The 6,653-nt window shown below is 40.6% G+C and overlaps 1 long non-coding RNA gene across 1 annotated transcript; it reads left to right on the top strand.

Moving 5' to 3' along the window:
* Nucleotides 1-2,506: 2,506 nt before the first annotated feature.
* On the top strand, nucleotides 2,507-4,977 carry LOC109145654. Its single transcript, XR_002047193.2, has 3 exons — nucleotides 2,507-2,638; nucleotides 3,335-3,425; nucleotides 4,868-4,977. It is a non-coding gene; the product is annotated as an uncharacterized LOC109145654 (long non-coding RNA).
* The last annotated feature ends 1,676 nt before the right edge of the window (nucleotides 4,978-6,653 follow it).

Below are 6,653 nucleotides of genomic sequence, written 5' to 3'. Positions count from 1 at the left end.
TGAAAATGTGGGTAATTTATTATCAAAGGCTAATTATGCCCAATACGGCTGCAGGCTGACATTTATTGCAAGAGGTGTGCTGAAGGGAGCCAGGAGGTATTGCATTGTCACCAGAGTAGTTTCTGGGAAGGAATTTAGCTGCTTGTCCAGCATTTCTGTCAGAGCTCTGGGAAGCATTTCCATTCCTGCAGTGTGCTGGATAAACTTGCTTCTCCCCTGTTTCAGGCAGGATTGATGGTTACCCATACCTTTCCTTGGTTAGGGATCACAAAAGCTCCTTCTCTCCCCACATGTGCTCCTGGGTAGGAGAAGCACAGCTGCTTTGTTTCAATGGCAGGGACATTCCTGCCTAAATCAGCCTCAACAGTGACCTCATTTGCAGGATACAGATCCCCACTCCTATGGCCTTGGTTTCTTGTCCAAGTGGCAACGTTCAACAATTTCTCTTCCCTATCTCTGAATGCACAGACAGGGACACAAAGCAGTAAAATCTTGGTTTATAGACATTTGCTTCTCACTTGTGAAAAATACAGCTTTCTGTGCCTGCCCAGGAAAACTCAGATCCAGAAACTTCCCTCAACATGCGATCTCTCAGGAAGAAAGAAGAAACATCACCTGTTCTTTCTACTGTAATTTAACCATTTATTTGGTTCTCTTCCATTGCTGCTTTTGTTCACAAATTAATAGCTGAGGAAAACACCATTTTAACAGCTGTGCAATAAGTTTTTGTTCATCTTGGGAATTTACTGCAGGATAGCTCTACCTAATTCAGATCAATGATAATTATTCATTGACTTCAGTGGGAATGAACACTACCTCTATTTTTTATTATTTATGCATGAAATATTTCAGTTTTCTGAATTCTTCTTTAACCCCATTTTTATGTTTACACTTCTCTTCTTGTGAGTGTTTTGCCACTGTGACCAAAGCATCCTTAAGAATGTCATCAGAGCCTTCCCATAATTATTAAGATGTCTTTTAGGACACATCTGTGGCTGTTATTTTCCAGGTAGAATAACTCAACCTCCCTAGCCTTTTCTTACAACTGAGATTCTAGAGACCTGATAGCATCTTCATTGGCCTATGGTGCACCCTTGGCAAGGCAGTACTGTGCTTCCTGCAGCACGGTTCTGCAACCAGGTCTGGGCGAGCTCCATATGGGTTACAGCTACTAAGGATCATCTTCTGTAGAAAACATATCACCTCCTGTTTACTGCTTTATCCCCTTGCTAATGCCACTTGATATTTGCCCCTGTCTGCTGCTGTGCACTAGGCTGATGGTTTCAGGGACTTTTCTACAATAACTCCCCAAAGCTATCGGCTGTGTTAGGGTGCTTCACCCAGGGATGGACTCAGCCATTTCACCACCAGGAAATTTATGCTGGGTAGCCCTGAAAAACAGGGAAAACGTTTTAGTTAAAGTGCTTTGTGAAAATACTTTTCTTAGTGAAAGCAATCACTGAAGATTATGCAATGATTCTGAACTCTGAAAAGATATTTGAGGCAAGAGAATAAAATAAATCATTTTAGCCATTCATTTTGACAAAAGCAAAACTGTAGAAAGCTTTATCCATTATTTTTGTCTTTGTGGAGCCATTCAAAAGCAATAGTAGCATCAGCAGAGTACACGACTGCTTTGTTAGAGGTGCAGTTCAGAGGAGCTCGATTTTGAGGTTCACTTGAGGTGAACAGTCAAGACAGCAGAAACCATACTCTGATCTGGGCAGAGATATTCAGACACAATCAGTAACTTCAGTGCCAGTGATTAATTTACTGAGACTTTAGGCAGAACTGTCTGCTCTTTAATTGTCTTTGAAGAAAAAATAAGCTTGGGGTTTATAAGCAGGTTACATATGTTTGGGCTGAATTAAGGGGAAGCACTCCTTCTCAATTTCATGATTTGTACTGGGAAACAAAAAGCAGGTTCACTTTTTAGCCCGATTAAGTGTGTTCATCTAATTATTGGAGTATAGAGTTCACTGCTGTCGTATGTGGGGTTTACTAGAGCACCTGTGGTCCAGCACTTGCATGCATGGTTCTCTTCAAGCAAGGCAGTACCTTCACCTCTCCACCTTTGATAAATGGTAAAAACCACACAACTCCCTAAAATCTTCTAAAGTCTTGGCAAGATGAGAGAGCTTTGTCCAGACTAAGTAAAAGGGAGAAGCAATTATCTGAATGAAGAAGGGTGTGTCAGTGAACACCTAGGATGAATCTTCATATTTATATCATGTATTTGTCGTATGTAGGAGTGAAGTCCAGCACTCGACCATTGATTTGAGGCAGGGTCACCTGAGGTACTGTCAGCCAGTGGCATGCATGCAAGACTACTTGGGATGGCTTTGGTTTGCCTTATTAGCTGTAGGTAATGTTATTCCTAGATATGACTCAGGAAACTAGTAATTTATTTTCAAAACACTGCATATCCAGAAGTTTTTAATTTTCTTTTTTCAGCTGCATCAACCCACAATTTAACTCTAAATTTCAGGTAAGCACCAACTGCAAGTCTGTGGAGGATGAGTTGAAAGGTGCTGTACCACTGTGTCAGGGTGGGCAGCCGTGTCAAGTGTCTCCTTGCCTCTGAAGACACGGGCTCAGCTGGGGATTGAGAGAGCATGTAAGCCTGGAACTGCAGGAGGTGAGCAGGCAGCATGGTGGGGGCACTGCAGTTTGGGGTGGGGAAATGGGGTGTCCTGAGATCTGGTGAAGCCCTGTATTTACAGGCCATTTTTCTCACTATATGGTTAATTTTTTTATTCTCAGTCTTCATTGAAGTAAGTGACTGTAAATAAGTTTGAACTTAAAATCCATTCAAAACTGTGAGAACCCTTATATAAATGTGTAGTTTCCACATGATCTGAAGTACTGCACACAGACAATCAACAGATTTCTATCAAACCATACTACACCATAACCTTTAAATCTTCCTGCCTGTTTAGAAAAGTAATACATTTTGTTTCTTATTTTTTGTATGGTACTCTAAACTGCAAAAGAGAAAGGATATAAGAATATGTATGAGCTAATGGCAAACCTTAAGTACTGTATCAATAAAGACACTAAAGAGGTGATAGAAAATAAAAGAGGCGGGGTCCTTTCTATCGATTGCCAGACCTGGGAATGTGTGGTAGCTGTGGGCATTGCTGTATTTCACCACAGCCACTGTCCTATGCACCCACTGCACCAGCAGAGAGTGAGGTGATGTGGAGATGTTATTGCTGATCCTGAACAAAGTATCAGCTGATTAATTAGAAAGTTATTATTTGAAGGCAGCATACTATTGAAGGATAAGCTCTAAGCTATCATTATTAATAACCACTTCTTTATATTGCTGCAGAACCATGCCGTTAAACCAGACCCTCCTGCTTGTCCCAGAGAGTTTGCAGTCTGCTCCTACGCTTACAACTCGAAGTCTCTACAGAGGGAAGGTAAGGTAGGAAATGTGTGCCAGGCCCAGGCTGTGTTTTGGGCTTCTCAGGCAGAGAGGGAACTGTGAGGTCTTGGTCCCAAACCTCCCACAGGCATTGCAGCCTGTTCAGCACTCTGGCGGGGCTCAGAGGTGCTCAGGATGTGACTCTCATGCTTTACTAAGGTATAGGATGGTCCTTGAGTAAAGCTCACATGGGCTAAGAGATAAGCAGCATTTTATCAGTTTTGTCCCCATTCCTCCTGCTACTACCCTTCTTGTCTTTGTTTCTGAGGTGTCGAGAAAAAAACCCCCATAAGATGCCTGGACATAAGAGGGCTATGAAATATGTTCTTCTGCTGTTCTTTTGTCCTCTATGTTAGAGGACAATTAGAGTAACAATTAGAATTGCTGCTCTTCTGTCAAATTTTACTTTATGCTTTTCTGTCAAAGTTTCTCAAAGTCTGCTGTGAAACCTACTAATGCTTTCTTTTCCTGTGTATCTGTTGAAACCATTGGAAATAAAACCAACACCAGAACTTCTCTGTAAAGACGCAGAATAAAAATACTTGTTTGTAGCAATTCCTTACATTGAGCTGGCAGGAGGAAAACCTCTCAGTTAGTGGAAAGTAACTTCTTTTCTGTGTCTATCTCCAAATTCCTGGAATCTGGTGTTGCTTCTCCCTGTATGCTATTAAATAAAAGACCATTAAGGAAACAATCATTACTGCAGGTAAACTAAAAAACCATTACACTTACACCAACTCCAAATGGGATAAAAATTGAGCTAATGAGTTTTTAGGTGACATTGTTTACCAAGAATTATAATTTACTTGTGTTTTTGTTAATTTAATTAATTGAGTAGTTAATTAAATATTGTCTGTAGGAAGCTGCCATGCAAAAAAAAAAAAAAAAAAAAACCAGTTTACTGCAATCCCACTTTTTTTAAAATGAATTTCATTGCCATCAAATAAAGAATGTGTTTGTGTTTGTTTCCTCTGTTTAAATTCTGCTTCCTCCTTGTGAAACTGTTAATATGGTAGAGCCCTGCTCTGAAATTGCCTACAAACTCTTAAAAACATAGCTAATTACAGATAGCCCAATTTAAACTTTACAGCATTCTTGATACATTCAGAATGTATGGAAGGCGGTTTGTGCCAGCCAGCAAGCAGAAACACATTGTACTTCTGTGAATTTGGAGATGAAGCAAGAAGGGCTCCTTCTGCTGACAGAAAGTGAGGCTCACTAAATACAACTGTGAAGAAAAAAATTAAAAATTATGGTGTTAATGGATTAAATTTTTGTAATTAACGCTGATCTTGGTTATGGATATTCCTCTGCTACGGAGTGCAGTGCAGGGGTAAAGTGATCAGAAGAAGAGTGCTGGAAGCACATTGTATCATATTCCAACAATATCAGCAAGTAGCTTGCACCTAATAATGGTTTGTTTGCATATTACTTCAGAAAAGTTCTGGGGATCGTTCCTGGGAGTTTCATGGAGCTGGGCACAGAGACTGCAGAAAAATGGAGCTGGGAAAGCAGCAAAACTGGACCATGCTCTGGATGTCCAGCAGCCTTTGGCAAGTGACTCAAGATGGATTTTTCTTTTAATTCTACTCTATAAAAGAAATAAAAATTATTTATCTTTACTGCTTGTAGGCCAAAAGCCTTCTATGTCAGGTATCACTACTAAAGGCTTTAGTGGTGCAGAAATGTTGTTCAAAGAGTGTGGCAGGATGGTGCTGTGTAAAGGGGCAGGATCTGGCAGCCAGCTTAGAGCTCATTTCTGTCACAAGAATTTCAGGATCACAGGAAATTGTAGAGTCTGAAGATCTGTAAGACATTGCATTTATTCTGAGATTGTACTATCTGAAATTGTTTTCCTAATTTTATCAATTTAAAATTGCTTAGCGTTTCAACTCAGGAAAAATGATGTAATTTCTACAACTCTTCTGAAGATTTGCCAAAACTGCAGAATGTGTGCCTGCCAAACTGGCCTGCAGCAGATGTTGATAAGGAGAAGTGCAAAGCCTCTGAAGCTCTGTTGTCCATGGGTCTGTGTTGAAAAGCTGTTGGTAGAGGATTGCTCCTGGGTGTGTGGTCTGCACAGAGCAAAGAAGTGCTGCCTTCTCTTACCTCCCCAGCCCACACACCCAGGCTCATTTTTCTCTACTCTTCTGGGTAGAATAGACTTGAAGGAGACTTCTTCCAGCCCCAGGAAGGCATCCCCAAGGACAAGAAGGAGGTCCTGAAACTGCTGAGCTCCTGTGCACTGTCCCAGCTAGGCTGTGTTCAGATCATCCTGAGATTCTGGAGGAGGACTGGGATGCACAAAAGCTGCCACTCAATGAGACATGTGCAAGGTGCTGCACATGAAAAGGAGGATCAAGGCCGTGACAACCTGGAGGGAAAGAAACCAGGGCACTGAATGAGTACTGTTTGCTTTTCCAGGTAGAAACAATTTTGGAGACGCATTTTGCACAGGAACCACCTGACATTTTCTCTCGACCTCTCAGAAGTTCTGCTTAGGAAATTAAATGTAAAACACCTTTATCTTGTTGTATGTCATTTCCTAAGTGACAGCTGATTACATTTTAGGAATGCTTTCTCATTTTCTGAATTAAATCAGTTTGGTATTCTGTAGCAGACAGTACTCATTAACCTTTTAAATATTGCCAAACTGGTTTGAAGCATTCAATGGAGGAAAAAAAAAAAGGAAAAAACCCCTCTGTTAAACATCTTTGTAATCTGATGCTTCTGGAGCAACAGGCAACAAATACTAGGTATTCTTGCTGTAGTGTATTAATGTGGCACTGGTTCACACTCTACTTGAGCAGATTTGAAGACAGCACAAAATACGAACCAAGCTTGTGATGTATAGTAGGAATGTCATTTATCATCTTATCAAAGTCTGATGTTTAGAATGATACTGATTTTCGTGATTAATGATTCCATATAACTCTTGTAGACTGTTGAGAAGAAGAAAATAAAAGTCCACTTTCTAAGCCTCACTAAGCACACATGGCAGAAACCAGGAGATAAGGAGTTGCAAGATCTCAAACCACTGGTTCTGTTGTGTACATGAATATGTAAGTAGAACTAAATGAGAAACTTAATGTGATTCTGCAGGTTTTTTGCTTCCCTTACCTCTCCCAGCCCTCAAAATACATTATGGGTAGTGACTGCATAATATCCAAGCCATGACTATTACTAAAAAGTACCTATTGAGTTGGTGAGTGAGGGGAAATGT

This window comes from Corvus cornix, chromosome 7 (assembly GCF_000738735.6).
Source record: "Corvus cornix cornix isolate S_Up_H32 chromosome 7, ASM73873v5, whole genome shotgun sequence".
NCBI lineage: Eukaryota > Metazoa > Chordata > Aves > Passeriformes > Corvidae > Corvus > Corvus cornix.
Note: the sequence above shows the minus strand (reverse complement) of the source record. Positions and strands in the feature narration are given on the sequence as shown.